A 22117-nucleotide genomic window follows, 5' to 3' on the forward strand; every position below is an offset into this window, starting at 1 on the left:
ACAAGTGAGGCTGCACAGATAACGTGTATACTTTACTTCTTACACAGACTTGCCCCTGAAAGGAAAGAAAAAACTGTGGCTGGAGGGGGAAAATGGCTGGGTACAGAACAAGCTGTGCTTATTCTTTTCCAGGGATGAAACTTGAACATGATTGTTGTCTGTCCTGAGGAAGAATCCAGATGAAAAGGTTAGAGATGTCTTAGTCGGTTTAGGCTACTATAGCACTATACTATAGGCTGGATGGTTTCTAAACAACCCGCATTTATTTCTCACAGTTCTTGAGGCTGGAAGATCTGGGTGCCAGCATGGTCAGATTCTGATGAAGACTCTCTTGCAAGTTTCACGCTGCTGACCTCTCACTCTTTCCTATCTGGTGAAAGGCATGAGGGACCTCTCTGGGATCTCTTATAAGGGCATTAATTCCATTCATGAGGGCCCCACTTTCATGACCTTAGATCAAGAACAGAGGTTCTACATCCTAACACCATCACTTTGGGGTGTGAGGATTTCAACATTTGAATTTGGACAGGGATACAAACATTTCAGTTCAGTTCAGTCCCTCAGTTGTATCTGACTCTGCGACCCCATGGACTGCAGCATGCCAGGCTTCCCTGTCCATCACCAACTCCCAGAGCTTGCTCAAACTCATGTCCATCGAGTTGATGATGTCATCCAACCATCTCATCCTTTATTTCCCCCTTCTCCTCCTGCCTTCCGTCTTTCCCAGCATCAGGGTCTTTCCCAGCATCAGGGTCTTTTCCAGTGAGTCAGTTCTTTGCATAAGGTGGCCAAAGTATTGGAGCTTCAGCTTCAGCACCCATCCTTCCAATGAATATTTAGGACTGATCTCCTTTAGGATTGACTGGTTTGATCTCCTTTCTGTCCGAGGGACTCTCAAGAGCCTTCTCCAACACCACAGTTCAAAAGCATCAATTCTTTGGTGCTCAGCTTTCTTAATGGTTCAACTCTCACATCCATACATCAGTTCAGTTCAGTTCAGTTGCTCAATTGTGTCTGACTCTGTGCAACCCCATGGACTGCAGCACGCCAGGCCTCCCTGTCCATCACCAACAAATATCGTGCATTTTCTTGTCGCACTCCCTCTTCTGCTTCTTTGCATTCCTTACGTCATGCACAGAGTAGGTATTATATAAGGGTAAGGCAGAGTGATGTCAAACTTATCTGTCCTCCATCAATAGATTTGACACACATAACTCATTGTTTGTTCTTACACATTTTTGATAGTGCTTGATTCGTACTCAGGTGTATATTTAGCTGCTGTGTTCAATGATTATACTTTGGATGGCATTATGGATAGAAGGTGGACTTTGTAACCAGATTACCTGAATTTAGGTCTCAGCTTGGATACTTGTACTGTCTGTTCAGGGCCAAGGAAACTTAATCTGTCTGTACTTCAGATTACTCGAGTATCAGTCAGTTCAGTTCAGTCGCTCAGTCGTGTCCAATTCTTTGTGACCCCATGGACTGCAACACGCCAGGCCTCCCTGTCCATCACCAACTCCCAGAGTTACTCAAACCCATGTCCATTGAGTCAGTGATGCCATCCAACCATCTCATCCTCTGTTTTCCCGTTCTCCTCCCGCCTTCAATCTTTCCCAGCGTCAAAGTCTTTTCAGATGAGTCATTTCTTCACATCAGATGGCCAAAGTATTGGAGTTTCAGCTTCAACATCAGTCCTTCTAATGAACACCCAGGACTGATTTCCTTTAGGATGGATTGGTTGGATCTCCTTGCAGTCCAAGGGACTCTCAAGAGTCTTCTCCAACACCACAGTTCAAAAGCATCAATTCTTTGGTGCTCAACTTTCTTTATAGTCCAACTCTCATATCCATACATGACTACTGGAAAAACCATAGCCTTGACTAGATGGACGTTGGCAAAGTAATGTCTCTGCTTTTCAATATGCTGTCTAGATTGGTCATAACTTTTCTTCCAAGGAGTAAGCGTCTTTTAATTTCATGGCTGCAGTCACCATCTGCAGTGATTTTGGAGTCCAAAAAAATAGTCTGTCACTGTTTCATCTATTTGCCATGAAGTGATGGGACCAGACGCCATGATCTTAGTTTTCTGAATGTTGAGCTTTAAGCCAACTTTTTCACTCTCCTTTTTCACTTTTATCAAGAGGCTCTTTAGTTCTTCACTTTCTGCCATAAGGGTGGTGTCATCTGCATATCTGAGGTTATTGATATTTCTCCCAGCAATCTTGATTCCAGCTTGTGCTTCATCCAGCCCAGCATTATAGCCTTGACGTTCTCCTTTCCTTATTTTGAACCACTCTGTTGTTCCCTGTCCAGTTCTAACTTTTCTTCCTGACCTCTGTACAGATTTCTCAAGAGGCAGGTCAGGTGGTCTGGTAGTCCCATCTCTTGAAGAATTTTCCACAGCTTATTATGATCCACGATAGTCAAAGGCTTTGGCATAGTCAATAAAGCAGAAATAGATGTTTTTCTGGAATTCTCTTGCTTTTTTGATAATCCAACAGATGTTGGCAATTTGATCTCTGGTTCCTCTGCCTTTTCTAAAACCAGCTTGAACATCTGGAAGTTCATGGTTCATGTAGTGTTGAAGCCTGGCTTGGAGAATTTTGAGCACTACTTTACTAGCATGTGAGATGAGTGCAATTGTGCAGTAGTTTGAACATTCTTTGGCATTGCCTTTCTTTGGGATTGGAATGAAAACAGATCTTTTTCAGTCCTGTGGCCACTGCTGAGTTTTCCAAATTTGCTGACATATTGAGTGCAGCACTTTCACAGCATCATCTTTTAGGATTTGAAATAGCTCAGCTGGAATTCCATCACCTCCATTAGCTTTGTTTGTAGTAATGCTTCCTAAGGCCCCCTTGACTTCGCATTCCAGGATATTTGGCTCTGGGTGAGTGATCGTACCATCGTGATTATCTGGGTCGTGAAGATCTTTTTTGTATAGTTCTGTATATTCTTGCCACCTCTTCTTAATATCTTCTGCTTCTCTTAGGTCCATACCATTTCTGTCCTTTATTGAGCCCATCTTTGCATGAAATGTTCCCTAGAAAAATGATAGCTTTGACTACATGGACCTTTGTTGGCAAATTAATGTCTCTGCTTTGTAATACACCATCTAGGTTTGTAATAGCTTTTCTTCCAAGAAGCAAGTGTCTTTTAATATCATGGCTGCAGTCACCATCTGCAGTGAATTTGGAGCCTTTTAAACACAAGTGTTTAAATCATAGCAAAAGAGTATGTCATTTGGAAATGCTCTCTTTTACAAGTAGCATAATATCCAACACAGTGTGGCTAAATGATATGACAATTATCTTGCACAAGAAATCTGGGGTAGGTAAGTCTAAGGTTAGTTTAGCAGTTCCACAGTGTTACAGTTTCAGGTAGCATCTCTGAGTTTCTCTCAACCTTTCCTTTGTGGTTAAAAGAAGGTTGTTGTAGCTTTGGACATTGTATCCCCACACAACCAATGCCCAAAGGCATGAAATAGGACAACATCCAGGACAAGGAACTAGAACTCTCATTTTACAAGGAGGAAAAGCATCTTACTCAGAAACCACCCAGCACACCTGCCCTTAGGTTTCATTGGCCAGAACTGGGGCATTTGGTATATTAACATTGCATTAGCTGGGGACTTCCCTTGTGATCCAGTGGTTAAGAATCTACCTGCCAGAGCAGGGGACACAGGTTCAGTCCTGGTCTGGGAAGATTCCACATGCCACAACTATGCTGGTACACCACAACTACTGATCCCTAGTGCTGCAATAGAGTCTGTGTTCTACAGTAAGAGAAGCCCAAGCTCCACAATGAAGAATAGCCCCTGATCACCATACCTAGAGAAGGCCGGAGTGCAGCGATAGTTGTGTGCAAATAGTTGTGCAAAGAGTGTGCAAATAGTTGTGATGAGTTGGGGCTACTCTCCAGTTGGGGTGTGTGGGCTTCTCGTTGCAGAGCACAGGCTGTAGGTGGGTGGCTTGCAGGCTCTGGAGTGCTGATTCAGTAGTTGTCTTGCACGGTGTGGCACAGGGGCCTGGTTGTCCTGAAGCATGCAGAATATTAGTTCCCAGACGAGGGATCGAACCTATGTCCCTTGCATTCGCAGGTGAATTCTTAACCCCTGGACCACCAGGGAAGTCCCCATTTTTGTCTCTTTTGCTAGCTTTTTTGTTGGCCAATTCTGTTATCTGTTTTTGTAGATGTCACATGAGTTTATTACTGGGAATTAAGGAAGCAATACAACTACATGCTTTACTATCTGTACATAAACTGAATAACCACAGTCTAGTGACCGATCACTTACAGACTGTAAGAAAAGTGACATGATTGATCACTGATCATGCTGTTATCAGCATAATAATTTTGTGGACTGGAAAGCTGGCGGCAAAGTTTATACTTATCCAGTTACTCACAGTTTGCGGCAAAGTTTATACTTATCCAGTTACTCACAGTTGGTATACTGTGGTAACAATTTTGAACTGTGTTGTAGGGGGACTGATGTTATTAAACTACACTGAAATGTGTAGTTTTTGTATATGGTGCCTGAAATGTGGGCTGACACCGTGCACAAGGAAAGTGCTGTGTGTAAGCAGTGCCTGGCATGTGGTTAGCATGTAGTATATGATAGATTGTTTCATTTCTATCATTTTCATTACATTACTACTGTTTCTACTCGGCCTGAGCAATAGGCCACTGCAGAGCCAGCCCAAGAGGGAGGGGCTGATGCTGAGAGGCGGCAGACGGTGCAGTATTTTCAGTTAAGAGTGTAAAATTGCCATGTCCAAGGGACACCTCAATCTCAGTCGACTCAGGCCAAGGGCTTATTGGCAGCAGTCTGAGCAGGGTTTTGAGGAGTGCCAGCAGGTGGGCAGAGCTCAACAGCAGAGAGTGTGGGCAGGCGCTGTTCCCACCATGAAGGAGGCAGATGGTGTTTGAGAGGTCTGCTTCCAGATCACAGGGCTCCAGCCATGGCTAGAGCAGCAGCCAAGACGTGGAGAGGGAGGGCACTGGCAGGATCAACACAGGACTCCAGGCTAGGGAGAGCCTACACCAATGACCAGAGTGAGAATCTGGCACAGAAGCCCAGGAGGAAAAGCAGTCATCTCATGGGGGAGAAGGGGACCCCAGTGTGCTGAGTCAAGCATGGGCGTGATTGCTGCAGCTAAAGGAGTGGCAGAGAAGAGACAGAGCGTCTGAGCTCCAGACGAGGAGATGACCCATCCCTGAGCCCCCATCAGCCAGGGAGACGGAATTGAAGCCCTCAAAGTTGTATTCCTGCCCCCATGCAGTTGATCTTGGAGCCCAGCCCCGGGAGACCGAGGCAATAAATAGAGCTCGTGAGCCTGTCCCAGGGCAGTAAGTCACTGCTACTGCCCAATGCCGCTCCCTTTCCTTCCAGCCATGTTTATCAGCTTTTATAGACTTTATCTTACCTACTTACATACAAAGTAAAACATTCAGCCAAGGCAGGCCCATTGGGTAAAAAAATGATAAACATTTGGCTTTCAACCAATAAGAAATAAACATGGAATAATAATAGCTCAGATAATTGGAGTTGTGTTGACTAATGACGGCACAAATCAGAAATGCATATAGATCGCATAGGGCTGCGTTCAAGCAAGTAACTGAAACCTGACCAGAGCATCTTAACTGGATCCAGGTTTATCTTCCTCACATGGTTACATGCTCTGTAAATAGTCAGCTCAGGCTGCTGTGGTGACTCCCAGAGCCACCAGGACTGAGGCTCCTCCTGTGTTCTTTCTTGTTCTCTTGTTCTTCTTTGGTCGCTAAGTCATGTGCAACCCTTTGCAGAACCTGTAGACTGTAGCCTGCCTGGCTTCTCGGTCCATGGCGTTTCCCATGCAAGAATACTGGAGTGGGTAGCCCTTTCCTTCTCCAGGGATCTTTCCAACCCAGGAATTGATCCCATGTCTCCCAAGTCTCCTGCATTGGCAGGTGGATTCTTTACTGCTGAGCCACCAGGGAAGCCCCATTCTTGCTCAGTTCAGTTCAGTTCAGTTCCTCAGTCCTGTCTGACTCTTTGCAACCCCATGGACTGCAGCACGCCAGGCTTCCCTGTCCATCACTAACTCTCAGAGCTTGCTCAAACTCATGTCCTAGAGTCAGTGATGCCATCCAACCATCTCATCCTCTGTCAACCCCTTCTCCTCCTGACTTCAATCTTTCCCAGCATCAGGGTCTTCCCAGTGAGTCAGTTCTTTGCATCAGGTGGCCAAAGTATCTGAGCTTCAACTTCAGCATCAGTCCTTCCAGTAGGTATTTAGGACTGATCTCCTTTAGGATGGACTAGTTGAATCTACTTGCAGTCCAAGGGACTCTCAAGAGCCTTCTCCAGCACCATGGTTCAAAAGTATCAATTCTTCAGTGCTTAGCCTTCTTTATGGTCCAGCTCTCATATCCATGCACTCTTGCTCTGTCCTTCTTAATTATCATGTTCAGGACCACTGAATCATGCAACGCCAGGTCACAGATATTTTCCATTTGCTCATTTGGATCTATACTCCTCTTTAACTTGCTCAGTGCCCTGAGATTGTCCTAAATGTATTGCATCACCTCAGCTCTCCAGGTCTCTGGCTTCCAGTTGGGTTTGGCCAATGGAAGGCACTACCCACAGAAAATTGTAAGCTTGGGGTAATGAACCTCCTCATCCCTTTCTTGGGGTGAACAGAGGCTGCTCCTCTCAGGCAGCCCTTCCCCGCAGCTGTTTTCTCTTGGTCCTGGTAACCACTCCCTTCTCCTGCCCACAGGACTGGAAATGCTCCCTGCATCGCTAACCCCAGACTACAGCCTTGACTCTTAACTATGTTTCCTAACAGCGACTACACCTTTTCAAACAATGCCTGTTTTCCAAGTCTCCACCAGCAGCCCATTGGAGTGAGCCGTGTGTGACCTGTTGGGACCCTGACTGATTCAACCTGGTGGTCTCTGCGCAGGCCAGCAGGCCCATAGGCAGCAGCAGGGGGTGGTCCTTTCAGCCACAGGGTGTTGAGATGGCCACTCCACCTCCAGGCTCCAAGGTTGGATCTCAGACAGGAGGAAAGGGCAAAAGGCACCAAACAGCTCTTTGCCAGGAAAACAGTAGCTTTCCAGGAAGTCCCAGACAGCCAACTTCAGCTCACATGCTGCTCTGGCTGCAGGACCTTGGAGGAGGTGTGAGTACTTCTCACTGGACAATCGCCACTTCAAGTGAGTGTTTCTATTAGCTGGCCCAAAAGTTCCTTCAGTTTTTCAGTAAAAATAAAAGACACATTTTTCATTTTCCCCAAGAACTTTATTGAACAACATATTCCATGTAGGTTTGTTCCACTCCCTTCTGCCATGTTTCAGGCAAGTTCATAATTCTATCTTCCCAAAGCTTTTTATATTTGAAGGGAAGAAGCAGAGCTTAGTAAGTAGTACCAGGCTACCAGTATTGGCAATAGCATATAACTCAAGTGGACTTTAAAACAGAAAGTCACCAATCACTCACTGTTACAATGTCTCTCTTTTGGTCATACTTTGAAGTGACTTCCTGCAACAACACTAATAATAGCTTAGATCCTAACCCTTGCCCTTAGTGATGTTTTTTAACCCTCACAAGAAGCTTCTTCACCTTATAGATGAGGAAACTGAAAGTGGGCTTTTCAGGAATGTGTAAGTGTAACGGCTGAGCTGACACCCAGATCTCTGTCAGTCTCCAGAGCCCAGGCTGGTAACCACTGCACTTCTCAGGGTGCTCCTATATCCTGCATCTCTTTCTATTCTCATTTCTCCCACAGGGGAGAATTTAAGCATCCAGTGTGGAAATCCAGGTCGTAGATAATAAGCCTCTTGCATCCTCAGAACATGGCCCAGCAGAAATAAAGGAGACTCTGCAGTTGGAGGCAGTAAGGGATCAGGGAGAAAGTGTACCAGGACCAATGACAGAGAGATTTGGGTCCACATGGAAGTTAGTATGATCAGCAACAGGGTCTATGAAACAACATAATCATTATTTTGTTTCTGAGTCCCCTTCTTGGGAGCTTTGTTCTCATACTCTCTGAACCTCCTTATTCACCACCTCTTCCACTGGGTCACACATTTTGCTAAGTGGATGAGAAATGGGAAGGAGAGAAAAACCCAGCCTTTGGAGAAAACTGGACTGGGCAGGTGTGGAGCTTGGAGCTTCTGAAACGGCAGTGGCCAGCCCTGAGCCCGGAAATGTTGGTATTTTGTTCAAGTAGTTGCAGTGAGGGTTGGAGCAAGAGTACTTAGCCCACAGCACCCCAAGCTATCACCCAGAACCTTCTGACTTCCTGCCGGTGATCAATATATAAAATGTATCTTTACTGAAACCAAAGATAAATACCTTACAACCATACCTGTTAGCTGAAACATTGAGGAGAGTTGTGGTTTAGAACAGGTTCCTGGAAGTAAAGAGAGAAGAGCAATAGCGTAAAGTCGAGTCTGGTCCAAAGAAAGCTGACGCACTTGCGGATGGTGTAAAGGCTCTCTGTTGTTGTTTACTGACTAACTCCTCTCTGGCTCCTTTGCAACCTCATGGACTGTAGCCCACCAGGCTCCTCAGTCCATGGAATTTTCCAGGCAAGAATACTAGAGCAGATTGCCATTTTCTACTCCAGGGGATCTTCCCAACCCAGGGATCGAACCCGAGTCCTGTGTTTCCTGCATTGGCAGGCAGATTCTTTGCCACTGAGTTGCCAGGGAGGCCCTAGGATAGGGAATACAAGAGAATGACACAGGGCTGCCATCATTCTCTGCAGTGCTTCTGAGGGGTGATCTTATTGGCTGTTTTTTTTTTTTTGACCATAACATGCTGCCTGCAGGATCTTAGTTCCCAGGCCCTTGGCAGTGAAAATGCTGAGTCTCAACCACTGGACTGCCCAGTAATTCACTTGAAGGATGACCAAGTGAAGAAATAATTAATGGATACAGTTTAACCCCAGAGTTATAAAGAAAGCTGAGTGCCAAAGAATTGATGCTTTTGAACTGTGGTGTTGGAGAAGACTCTTGAGAGTTCCTTGGACTGCAAGGAGATTCAACCAGTCCATCCTAAAGGAGATCAGTCCTGAGTGTTCATTGGAAGGACTGATGCTGAAGCTGAAACTCCAATACTTTGGCCACCTGATGCAAAGAGCTGACTCATTTGAAAAGACCCTGATGCTGGGAAAGATTGAGGGCAGGAGAAGTGGATGACAGAAGATGAGATGGTTGGATGGCATCACCGACTTGATGGACATGGGTTTGGGTGGACTCTGGCAGTTGATGATGGACAGGGAGGCCTGGCGTGCTGTGGTTCATGGGGTCACCAAGAGTCAGACACAACTGAGCAACTGAACTGAACTGAACTGCACTGCTGCCCCAAAGCCTAGTATTTGAAACTCTCCTCAAGTAAGAAACAGTTGCAAAGTACTGAACAGAAATTCCAGTCCCTGTTTCATTACCATATTGCTGTGGGAACTTGGACTTTAACTAGCTCAAAGGCTCAGCTTGCTCATCTGCAGACTGGGGCAAAAAACATCTGTTCAACTTACCTAACAAGAGCGTTATGCAGATAAAACAAAATAGAAGATACAAAAATGCTTTGTTAGTGTTCGAAGTTCTATACAAATGGAAGCTGGTCTAGATACTCCGACTCTGCAAGTCCAAGTCTGAAACCAGCCCCCACTAAACCCTTCAGAGCCACAGTGTTCATTACAGTAGCCACTAGCAGCACTGGCTAGTGAACTTAAAATGTGACTAGTGCCACTGAGGAACTGGATTTTAAATTGTACCTAGTCTTAATCAATTTCAGTTGAAAAACTGATTCATGATCCAGTTACTGGAAAAGTTTGAAGTGTGTTTGGAGTAACCTGAGCATGCGAATCTGTTTTTTAAATCATAAATTTTATAAAATCTAAATCCATGTCAGTTGTTTCTGATGAAATTTAGTTTTGGAATTGAGACGTGTTGCAAATGTAAAAGACACACCAGATTTTCAAGGCTTCACACAAAACAAAAAGTGTAAAATGTCTTGTTAAGAAGTTTTATGTCAACTAAATGTTGAAATAATATTTTTAATATATTGAGTTAAATAAAATTTATCATTAGAATTAATTTGACCTCTTTGTGTTTTTCTTTTCCGTGAAGGATTTTTTTAAATGGTTTATTTTTAAATGGGAGGATAACTGCATTACAGTGTTATGTTCATTTCTGCTTTGCAACAGTGTGAATCAGCTATACATACACATAGATCCCCTCCCTCTCAGACCTCCCTCCCACTCCCCCATCACATGCCACCGCTCTAGGTCATCATAGAGCACCAGGCTGAACTCCCTATGTGATGTGGCAGCTTCCCACCAGCTGTCTATTTCACCCATGGTGATGCATATGTGTCAGTGCTGTTCTCTCAGCTCATCCCACCCTTTCCTTCCCCCGCTGTGTCCACAAGTCCGTTCTCTACGTCGGCATCTCTATTCCTGTGCTGCAAATAGGTCCATCAGTACCATTTTTCTAGATTCCACATAAATGTGTTGTTATACAATATTTGTTTTTCTCTGCCTTACTTCACTATACTTTTTTTAAACTAAAAGCTTTTATTTTTTAATTTATTTTTAATTGGAAGATCATGGCTTTACAATACTGTGTTAGTTTCTGCTTTGCATCAACATGAATCAGCCATCGGTATACATATGTCCTCTCCCTCTTGAACATCCTTCCCACCTCCCATCCTACACCACCCCTCTAGGCTGTCACAGAGTACCAGGTTTAATACAGCAAATTCCCCTTGGCTATCTATTTTACATGTGGTAATGTATATTTTTCGTTCTTACTCTGTCCATTTGTCCCTCCTCCACCTTCCCCCACTGTATTAGTGCACATATATGGAATCTAGAAAGATGGTACTGATGAAACTTTTTGCAGGACAGCAGTGGAGACGCCGACATAAAGAACAGAACAGACTTGTGGACACAATATTTTTCTTAAAGCGACTACTGGAAAATTTTAAATGGCAATGTGGCTTGCATTATATTTCTGTTGGGCAATATCATTTTAGACAGAGGCAGTGAGCAGAGACAGACTCATTTCCTTGTAGGAACTAGGGAGAGAAGCCACTGCCGAATACATTCCATGATCCCAGGCAAAGCGCTGGCACGGTTTCCTGGGTTTCTGAGAATAAATGGCAGGAATGCAGAACAGCACAGAACTGGGTGGGGTTGACGCACTGCCTGATTCCTGTCCATGTTCAGGCGCAAAACACACCATCTAGAAACTTTCTGTCACCATCATTGTCTTGGCAGAGGAGACCACAGTTGTTATCTGGGTTTTGACTTGGAGACAAAAGCATTCTAATGACGAGGGCATTTCAGGCAAAGCTAGTGGCCATGAAGACAGTCTTAAAATTGGTATGCACTTAACTTCTTCACTTCTGCTCTCTCAACATTTACCTGAGACCCAATGTACGGTGGAAATTCACCCTCCAAGCTTCTGCCTTTCTCCGGTTTTGCATATTTACCTCCATAGCAGCCTTGTTTTTAAAATGATTTGTGGGCTGCCGGAGGAGGCTGCAAAAGGAAGTCTGGCCCATCGGAGCCAGCCAGCCAAGCACATCTGGAAGTGGTTTCAGGGGCCTCCTCACTCGGCCAGCACAGCGCCTGGATTCCCAGCTGCTTGGAGCAGGGGTGGAAGAAACCTGACCCGCTCCAAAGTCGACGCAAGCAAGGGAGGTGCAGTGGGGGAGCAGGACTCTCTTGGAAACGGAATATTGGCCTCGAGGCTCTCCAGCCCTTTGAGATTTCCAATGGGATCTTAGAAGCAGCTGAAGCACGATGAAGGGCAGTACCCTGGGGCCAGCCACGATTTGAACGCCCTGCCCTGCAGCTCTTTGGACGGAGGGACCCAGAACCCTGCTCTCACTGCTCACCAGGTAAACAGAAATTTACAACAGGGTGACAGCCCGTCTATTTCACTCTGGCCTGCTGGCAGCTGTCCTTTATTTTGCTGTAGATGCGAGAAAGTAGATCTGAGGTGGACTGTCCCAGGCAAACCGCCTTCAGGCGCCCCCAGCTGATGTTTGTAGCATGCCAGCGGAATCTTCTTCATTTTTTTTGCCGTCGCCGCAAATCCAAAATAGTGTGCAAGTTTTTCACATCCTGCATTGCTTTTCCAGACCTGGATTTATCTCCATCTCCCTATCCGCCAAAGAGTGTTGATTTACTGTTTTCCTCATATTTTCAGTGTGGAAATCAGCTAGCTAATCATCGGTTAGCTAGGACTTGATCAATGCTAGCATTTAAGGCAGGTATGTTTTTGAGCCACAAAAGATTTAATTGAGTTATGAATCATGTTTTCGGAATCCATCCTAGGAAGCTGTTCTGAGCGCCCCACGCCCCCCCCTTCCCCCACAAAGTACTAGCAATCATATGAAATCTAAATAAGTCTTGTTGTAAATACAGTAGTCATAGTGTTCAGGCTGAAAAATGCTTTTTAATGTTCAAAAAATGTCATCTTATGTTCACTTTATGAGCAAGAATAATACATTGGCTAAGCCTGATAAAGACTGATATGTAACTTATGACATAAGTTAAGAAGGGATACTTAATATAAGAGGAAAAAGAGAAGATGAAAATATGATATCCAAACATCTGCATGTGCTGTGGAAAGAGGCAGTCCCTAGCTGTCTGGCCCCGTGCAGTCAAATATCCCAAGCGACACTGGTTTGTTTCTCTTTTCCTCCAAATGTTTTGGTATTGCATCCATACACGGAATGCTTTTGCATGCCACATGATGGAATTCTGGGTCTCCATCTCACTCAGAGCTGTGCAGGGCAGTGGTGAGAACATGGCTCTGGGGTCTGACTCACAGAGACGAGTCTTTGCACTACCGCTTACAAGCTTTGACTCTGGGCAGCTCTTCCTGTTTGTAAAAGAGGAATTAAGCGACATCGTGTGTGTGAAGGTGTTGTGTGCTCCGTCTCTCAGCTGCGTCCAGTTCTTTGTGGCCCCACGCACTGTCCATGTTCCTCTGTGTGTAGACTTTTCCAGGCAAGAATATATTCCAGGGCATCTTCCTGACCTGGGGACTGAACCCATGTCTCCAGAGTCTCCTGCATTGACTCAGTCATGTCTGACTCTTTGCGACTTCGTGGACTGTAGCCCGCCAGGCTACTCTGTCCATGGGATTCTCCAGGCAAGAATACTGCATTTGGTAGTCATTCGCTTCTCCAGGGGATCTTCCCAACCCAGGCATCAAACCCAGGTCTCCTGCATTGCAGGCAGATTCTTTACCAGCTGAGCCATCAGGGAAGCACCAAAGCTTTGTCGAGTGACAAGTGACTAAAACTTTTACTTTCGTGTGTCTGGAAGGACATAATGCAGGATCCGCAGGGTAGTGAGCCCTCGGGGAGGGAGGGAAGCTTCTCTAGTGGTGCTGAGGATGATGCTGGGGGTGGAGAAAGTGACCGCACATCCTGCACTGGGCCATAGCCCCGCTTTGGATACACGGTCCCCCCCAGTAGTCCACCAGCTGTTCCTCACATCCACCCAAGTTGTCTCTCCAGGGCCCAGCATTCTTCCTTCTCCTCAAACACCTCTCCTTCTTTCTTCTACTCTGCCTCTCTTTAGTTCTCCTGCCTCTTCCCTCGCTGAGAGAAAGACATGCTCACCAAGCCACAGCCCTCACCGTTTCATTCCTAGTTCCCAGGGAGCTTGATTCTAAAGACGTCTTTTATTTCAGCATCTGCCAAAGAATGTTCCAAAGAAGATAGTCCCATGAGGAAAATATGTTCTGTGAGCCATATCCGTCTTTCAGCACGCTCAAGTCATGATGGCATTTTCAAAGCCCTAAGAAGTTCCGCAGAAATCTGCTTGTTTGTTTAACACTGCAGTTCCCAGTTGATTCTGAGCCATTTTATCACATCACATAGCTTAACGTGTTATTTCTCTGCAATATACTATTTTTTAATTTAATTTTTATTTTGGGGCCATGCCACATGGCATGTGGGATCTTAGTTCCTCGACCAGGTATTGAACCTGTGCCCCCTGCAATGGACACATGGAGCGTTAACCCCTGGACTTCCAGGGAAGCCTTGCAATATCCTCTTCTGCCCACACCTGTTTTTATCTTGGTTCCTCTTATGGATGTCCTACATCCTACCTCCCCCGGTGAGCACCCAGGATAATTGGTCATACCTGACATATGGATATGTACAAAGTCTGGCCTAAGGTGGGTAGCAGGAATCAGCAAATGTTCATTGCAAAGGGCCATATAAGGGGCTTTGCAGGCCAGGTGGTCTCCATCATAACGGCTCTGTTCTGCGGAAGTAGTGTGGAATCGGCCATGGAAAAAACATCAAACATCAACATCAAAGAATGAGCCTGGCTATGTTCCCACAAAACGTTATTTAAAATAAAAAAAACAAACAAACAAACAGTGATGGGCAGGATCTGGCTGTAGTTTGTCGACACCTGAGCTAAGGCCATGTTGTAAAGAATGCTTGAATCCAACGCAGGATAAAGCAGGATGGGTCCTCTGCAAAATGAAGACTTCCCTATCCAGTGTATTTTGGTGGATCTGGAGTAAGGCCTTCATGCTCCGGCAAAATGTAAAAAGGCCAGAGGTGTCTTGTTGAAGGTCAAATTCCTGAGTCCTGGTTTTGTCCTTTTTCTTCTCTTCAAGTGAACCCATGCTCCTGTCCTGTTGATGACTCTGTAGCCTGCCTGGTTTAAGCTGAAGTGCCCTACTGACTGTGTTTTATGCACCTGTGAACTTCAGAGTCGAGTCTTACAGAATTCCGTGAAATCACAGATCTTCTTGGCAGGTCTCTTAACCTCTCTGAGATTCAGTTTTCTGGGATAAACTGGGAAGAATAAACTTATAGGGTTGTTGTCGGAATCAAATTAATTTATTTACATGCAAAGGTCTTAGAACAATGTCTGGCTCATGGAAATTACTATGTAAGTGTTTCCTATTATCTTTGTAATGCATTATTTCATCTAATCTGCAAAACAGTCCCATTTCACAGATTGGGTTTTGTAAACACAGTAAGAAATGAGGCAGAACCAGGATTCAAAGTCACAAAGCCTGTGTTGTTTCCACTCAGGTATATGCTCTGCTGGATTTAAGTCATTCAAAAGTACATTTTAGGAGCCCTCACTTTTATCTTCCTTTTGATTCCCAGGTCTTTTCCCATTGCTCTTTACCTGAACCCATGGCAGACATGATTAATCAATCACAGTGCTCTCTTTTTTCTTTCTTCCTTTCTTTCTTTCTTCCTTCTTTCCTCTCTCTCTCTTTCTTTCTTTTTCTGAGTCTGGTGATGGCTTTAGACGCCATCTCCATTTATCAATTCTGAAAGCTCCTACCAACTGATTAGAGTTGGCATGTAAAATAAAACTTATGGGCTCTGATTTTTGGAATACTTTTCTGGAGTCCTTCCCAGTTTTGCCTTTTCTTCCAAGGCAGAGCTAATCCCCTCAGCAACTGCCAGGTCTCAAAACATTCTTTCCAGATTTGGCCGCAGCCCCAAACTCTGGCATCTGGTAAACAACTCCCCATGCAAGATCCTCCTTGCCACCATTCGGGGCCTTTTCTAGGGATTCCCTCCTTCCAACACTGGCAGTGAGGTGACACCCCAGCTGCCTCTTTCTTGCCGTCCTATAGTCAGGCCTATGGGCTCTGAATGCTCAAGGCTTGACTAGTACTATAGGGAAACCACAACACAGAAGTCACTCAGCCTAGGAAAGCTTACAGAAGTGCAGAGGATACAGTTCTGGGCGTCCTTGTTGTGAAGGTAAGAGAAAGGCCGAGGCTAAAAGCAGAGGGCTTGGGTCTTCTTCTTGGCCTTTCTCTTATTTTTCTTAGGTGTGATAATGGCATTGTGATTATACAGGAGGATGTCCTTGTCCTTAAGAGATGCATGATGAAGTATTTAGGGCTGGAGAGCCATGTGTGTGTGTGTGTGTTTATAAGGAGGGAGGCAGGAAATGGGGAGAAAGAGAGAAAGGAAATATGGTAACATTTTACCAATTGGTAAATCTGGTGTAGGGTATTCGAAAATTCATTCTTTCAGCTTTTTGTAGACTTGAAATGTTTCAAGTGATAAAGAAAAGTAAAACCAAACTAAAAATAAGGATACTAAAGCTAAGTGTATGCTTCCAACTAATTTGATATAATTATTAAACAATAAAAATAGTCCCTGTGACAGCTGTACCAGGGATGGATTGGGGAAGGGGAGGGAGCAGAGATTCCAGAGGTAGAAAGTCCAGGCGGGGAGTTCCTGCAGCGTCAGTGAGTGAAATGAGGCAGGATAGAAAGAAGAGGGATTAAGAAACAGGAGGTGTAACTGTCAGAATCAGAGGTTGGTTGAATGCGGGATTGGGAGGAAGCAGAGGAGGATGCTCAGAAAACGCTGAAGGAGCTTCTGTGGGGCAGGTGTTGATTTCAGGTGAGAACAGGTGATGTTTGATGTTCTTGTGCAGCTTCCTGGAGGAGAGGGCCCCTTGCTCATCCCTCCAGTCTGTAAATATTTTTGAGAGTTTCTATCTCCGGGCACTTGTGCTGGGCATATGGCGATGAACAAAAACAGACAAAATACCCTACATCTACGGAACTTGTAGCCTATCATTGGATGTTGGTGGTTTAGTCACTAAGTCGGTGTCCGACTTTTGCGACCCCATGGACTGTAGCCTGCCAGGCTCCTCTGTCCATGGGATGCTACAGGCAAGAATAGTGGAGTGGGTTGCCATTTCCTCCTCCAGGGGATCTTTCTGACCCTGGAATCAAACTCAGATCTCCTGCATTGCAGGCAGATTCTTTACCAACTGAGCTATGAGGGAATCCCCTACTGCTGGCGGGGGGGGGGGGGGGGGGGGGGGGCGCGGGCAGACAATAAACCAGTGAAAAATGGGCGGTATGTTGGATGGTGGTCATTGCTGAGAAGAATATAGACTTCCCTGGCAGTCCAGAGGTTAAAACTCTGTACTCCCAACGCAGGGGGCATTCAGTCCCTGATTGGGGAACTACGAAGTAATATGTGTGTTGCTGGGGTTAGAGGGTTTTGCCTGAGTCTGAGCAAAGTGAAGAAGTGAGCCCTGTGGGTATCCGGGAGGAGTATTCCAGGTGAAGGCAACACCATCCCAGGTGCCAGGAGTGTAAAGGGCTCTGAGGCAGAAGAGTGTCTGGCAAGGAGGGCAGTGTGATTGGGTGAGATCTTATAGAACACTGTATGGACTTCGGCTTCCACTGTAAGAGAAATAGAGGGGCCTTGGAGAATTCTGAACAGAAATCTAATATAAAAAACAATCAACTAAAGGGGGACAAAGGATGATGCTGATCAGGCCAGGGCAAAGGCAGTACAGGCGGTGAAGATTCTAGATGTGTTTTGAAGGTGGAACTGACAGGCTTTGTTGTCAGTCCATCTGTAGGGAAGGAGAAACAGAGAGGAGTCAAGGACAAAACCAAGCTTGTTTTCATGGAGCAATTGTAAGAATGGAGTTGGGGAAGATGATGGTGGGGAAACATCAGGAGCTAAGATTTGGACGTGAGGATGCCTCCAAGTGGAGATGCCCACAGACACTTGGCTTTAGGAGTCTGGAGTCCACATGAGAGAAATGGACTGCAGACAGTAATTTGGGAGTAATCAGCATGTAAATGGTGTCTCAAGCCAGGAGGGGCTTCCCAGGTGTGAGGTGGTAAAGATCCACCTGCCCATGTAGGAGACGTGGGAGACGCAGTTTCAATTCCTGGGTTGGGAAGATCCTCTGGAGAAGGAAATGGCAACCCACTCCAGTATTCTTGCCTGGGGAATCCCTTGGACAGAGGAACCTGGTAAGCTTATAGTCCACGGGGTTGCAAAGACATGGACATAACTGAGCTACTGAGCACACATGCATTCAATCCAGGAAACAGGGTGAGACTGCCTAAGGCAAGAATTTAGAGAGAGAAGAAATAAAAAATTGAGTCCTGAGCTGTTCCACCATTTAGAAGTTCTGGAGATGAGGGAATAGCCTAAGAATCTGAGAATGCGTGATCACACAGCGGGTGGGAAAGCAGGCACGTGTGGGGTCCCATAGGCTACACACAGGGTGTGTGTAGAGCAGGAGAGAGCTGGCAGGCGGTCTGCACGGCCATGCACTGGGTCCTCGTCCGGGTAGGAGTGAGTCTTGTGATGCATTTCCTCAGGCAGGAGCCATGATAGCTCAGAAGAGCTCTCTCAGCCTCTGCCCCAGTTTCTCTTGGCCCCAGATCTCTGCTTCTTACTCTGTGTCTTCTTAAGGTATCCTGCAGCCGTTCCCTCAAGCTCCCGTCCCTGACCTCTCCCATCGTTCCACCCCTTTACACCTCCGCTCCCTCTGCCAAATCCACACCATCACCTCCTCTCTAGAAGATGCAAACATCTCTTGGGCACCTACTTAATTAGGACGCTTTTGCCTGCAAGTATTGGAGACACCACTTTAAGCAGCTTAAATGGAATGTGTCACCATCAGAGATGAGATGAAATTGTAAAGAGAGGGAGAAAGATGCCAGTCAGGCATACTGAATCTCTGTAACAATCTCATATTCTTTTAAAAAAGTAAACAAAACAGCTTTTATCTTGGAAACCTTCTCAAGAACTCCTCTCAGCCTTGCATTTCAAAATCACCTTAGAAGTTTTCCTATAAGAATTTGTTTCAGGAATTCCCTTCCTTGGCTCACCACCGCTGTGCCTTGCAGTTAGATGTGCCGTATCCAGTTTGTGAAGCCTCTTATTTTATCTTAAACAGAGTTTAGAGTTGACAACATGATGGACAGGAAAAGATAGCACCCTTTTCAGATGCATCGACACTTACTCTTTGGCATGACCTTAGTAGTTAGAGTAACCGAGCACTCAGGGGAAAGTGGACCAACTTCCCTGGGAGCTGTGAATTTCATCAACATGCAGTGACATCTGTTACCTGGAGCCCACCTCCCCTGCCTCTGGGGTAGCCAAAATAGCTCTTCAAGAGTCCTGTGGTTAAAGAGCATCAGCTTTGAAGTCAGAAAGCCCTAATGTCAAATCCCTGTCCCACCATTTAAATACTAGCTGTGTGATTTTGAGCAAGTTATTCTCTCTGAGTCACAATTTCCTCATTTGAAAAATGGTATTAGTAATATATCCATCTGAGTTTGTTCATAAGAATTAAAGGAGATAATAATGTACCTAAATGGTCAACATAGAGCTGGGTGCAAATTAAGCTCTGTAAATGGTAGCTATTATTATCATCTGGCCCCTGCAAGCTTCTCTCTATATGTGCACACTGTTTTGGTTACAAGGAATGCGTTTGTTTAAGGATCCTTGTTTGCAAGAAATGGAACATCATTTCAAAGCTGTTTAAGGAAAAGACGGGAATTTATTGGGTTGGCTTACTGGGATATCCAGGGAGGAGCTGGCCTCAGGAATTCAGAGCCCAGAGCCTTCTGGCCTCCCTCTCATTCTCCCCCATGGTACTAGATGGTCTTTGGAATGGAACAGACATGTGGTCAAAGACCATGTTAGGTTGACATCTCCTCAAAAAGTTAGCTTAACTCACCTCAAAAAGTTAGCTTAACACATATCATCTAGAATAGTAGGTGGATAAAAAGTACCTGAAACCAGTCACAGAAGAATAATAAATAATGTGCTTTTTTACTCAATTCTTCCCCAAGTTCATGAGGAGAAAAGGAAAAGGGCCATTGCCAATGCACTCAGAGCTTCTGGGTGTATAGTCTAAACCCCGGGAAAATGAAAGAGGCATTGTAGCCAGTTGTTTACAGTGAATTAAAGGCTTGAATCAAATCCCTGTTGAAGAGTTTCCCCAGATCACTGCCAACAGGTTCTCACAACACTTTGGTTCATAAGGAATCCCTGGAGTACTATGATGCCTTGCCTTTCCTGATTTCATCCCTCGGGGTGTCTCTGTCCTGTTGCTAATTCCTAAAGGTTAGTAATCTTTGTTTGCCGACTGTTACCTCTGGTCAAATGTCAAGTTCAGAAGTTCCTGAGAAGGAAAAGAATTAAGAAGCATCAATTTAATTTTAAAATAAACTTTGAGTTTTCAAGACAAATTGTTATTTATGGCAAATTAGCTATTTTTCTTTCTCTTCTTTTTTTTTTTTTTTTTTAAGATAAAGGAAATCAGTTTTCAGCTTCTGGAAAATGCCACAAAGAAATGATTGAATATGTGACAAAATTTAATTTTAGGTTTCCAAGCTAAAATGAATTTTAAAATCTAAAATTCTAATGACTATACTTCATGCTTTTACATTAAACTTACCCTGCTATCTTCTGCTTCTCTTAATGCCCACTGCTTCTTCTAATGAACATATAAGATATTATGATAAGCATATAGATCAATGGTGAACTGGGATAACTGGGAAGCAGAGTTATAAGAGGTATATTTTGAGAGCACAGAGTTTGTTAGCTCTCTTGAATTTTCAGAGCACAGATAAAATACTCCAGAATATTGTGCAAAGATAGAATGGATTTTGCCAAATGTTTGCTTGAAACTTTTTAACAATGTATCAGCCTTTTTCCTGTCTCCTTAAGCTTGGTGCTACTTGGAAAATGTTGTTGAATCTTTATTTGATTATATAAGTTACTTTTTAGCCGCTGATTGTTATCCAGATCTATAATTCTTGTAAAATGCATAGGAGAGAATAAGAAATCTTTAGAACACATGTCATCCTTTAGATTCAAACTCCTTGACAAATTAAACATTAAAGAAAAAAATTAATTCAAGGGAAAGGATAGTCTTAGCAAATGGTCCCAGAGCAACTGGACATTTATATGATTAAAAATGAACTTATACCTCATGCCGTATAAAAAAATGACTCAAAATGGAAATATAAAACTACAAAACTCTTAGAAGGAAATGCAGGGGAAACTCATCATGACCTTGAGTTAGACTAAAAGTTCTCAGATAAAAGTTCTCATTGAAAGCATGATATAAAACAGAAAAAAAAATTGATGAAATGGACATCATCAATATTAAAAACTTTTGCTTTGCAAAATTTGTTATTAGAAGAATGAAAAGAAGAGCCATCTGCTGGAGGAAAGTATTTGCAAATCACATATCTAAGAAAAGACTTGTATCCAGAATATGTAAAGAACTCTCAAAACTCAAAAATAAGAAAGGGACTTTCTTGCTGGTCCAGTGGTTAGGACCCTGTACTTCCAATTCAGAAGGTGTGAGTTCAATCCTTGATCAGGGAACTAAGATCCCTCATGCCACAGAGTGTGGCCAAAAAAATTCAAAGGAACAAATTATGAATACATAAAACAGCAAGTATGAATCCCAAATGTCTCTTGCTAAGCAAAAGAAGAGTTTCAGAGACTTCCCTGGTGGTACAGTTCACGGGAATCAATCTGTCAACGCAGGGGACACAGGTTTGATCCCTGGTCCAGGAAGATTCCACATGCCGAGAAGCAAATAAGCCAGTACACCACAACTACTGAACCTGTGTTCTAGAGCCTGAGAGTGGCAACTACTGAGCGCTTGTACCCTAAAGCCTGTGTTCCGCATCCAGAGAAGCCACTGCATTGAGAAGCCCACACACTGCAACTAGAGAGTAGCTCCCGATTGCCACAACTGGAGAAAAGCCCACTCAGCAACAAAGACCCAGCACGGCCAAAAATAACTAACTAAAGAAGAGTCTCAGAAGGTCGTAAACTGTGTGATTCCACTCATATGACATCCCGGACATGGCAAAACTATAGGGACAGAGACTAGATCAGGGGTTACCAGGGGATAGGTGTCAGGTCGAGTCCATCTGCGAGAGGGCAGTGCAGGGGAATTCCTTGGAGGTGCTGGAATTGTTCTTTATTGCATTTGCTGGGATTATCACAAGAATTTATGCATGTGTTAAGAATCACAGAATGATAGTCTACTATATGTAAAAATTTAAACATTAAAAAAAATCAGCAAATCAAATTTTGAAGTTGATCTGATATGCCTTTAATCACTGACATGTCACAAGAAGGAAGGCTTTTTTTTTTTTTAAAGCAAATATACTGAATTTTTATTATATGTCACCAGTTGTGTTTCCCTGAGTGAAGCACTCTTTCTAATTATGGAAGTTCACAATAGGAAATTTATGGAAATATAGGACACTACAAAGAAATGACCTTGTCAACATATTTCAAGTGT

The 22117-nt window shown here is 44.3% G+C and overlaps 1 protein-coding gene across 4 annotated transcripts in view; it reads left to right on the forward strand.

Annotated features, from left to right (window-relative positions):
- GLT8D2 (glycosyltransferase 8 domain containing 2) overlaps window positions 1-22117 on the forward strand; it is a 49567-nt gene that overhangs the window by 2306 nt on the left and 25144 nt on the right. Inside the window, exon 2 of one of the 4 annotated variants that reach the window (XM_061125491.1) lies at window positions 133-187. The exons of 1 other annotated variant lie outside the window; for it this stretch is intronic. The gene's annotated coding sequence lies outside the window, so the exon portion shown is untranslated. Of the gene's footprint in view, window positions 1-132; window positions 188-11720; window positions 11902-22117 lie in introns of those variants that run through there. 2 more of the 4 variants (XM_061125492.1, XM_061125489.1) reach the window with 2 other exon arrangements.

This window comes from Dama dama, chromosome 22 (assembly GCF_033118175.1).
Source record: "Dama dama isolate Ldn47 chromosome 22, ASM3311817v1, whole genome shotgun sequence".
In the NCBI taxonomy this organism is placed as follows: Eukaryota; Metazoa; Chordata; class Mammalia; order Artiodactyla; family Cervidae; genus Dama; species Dama dama.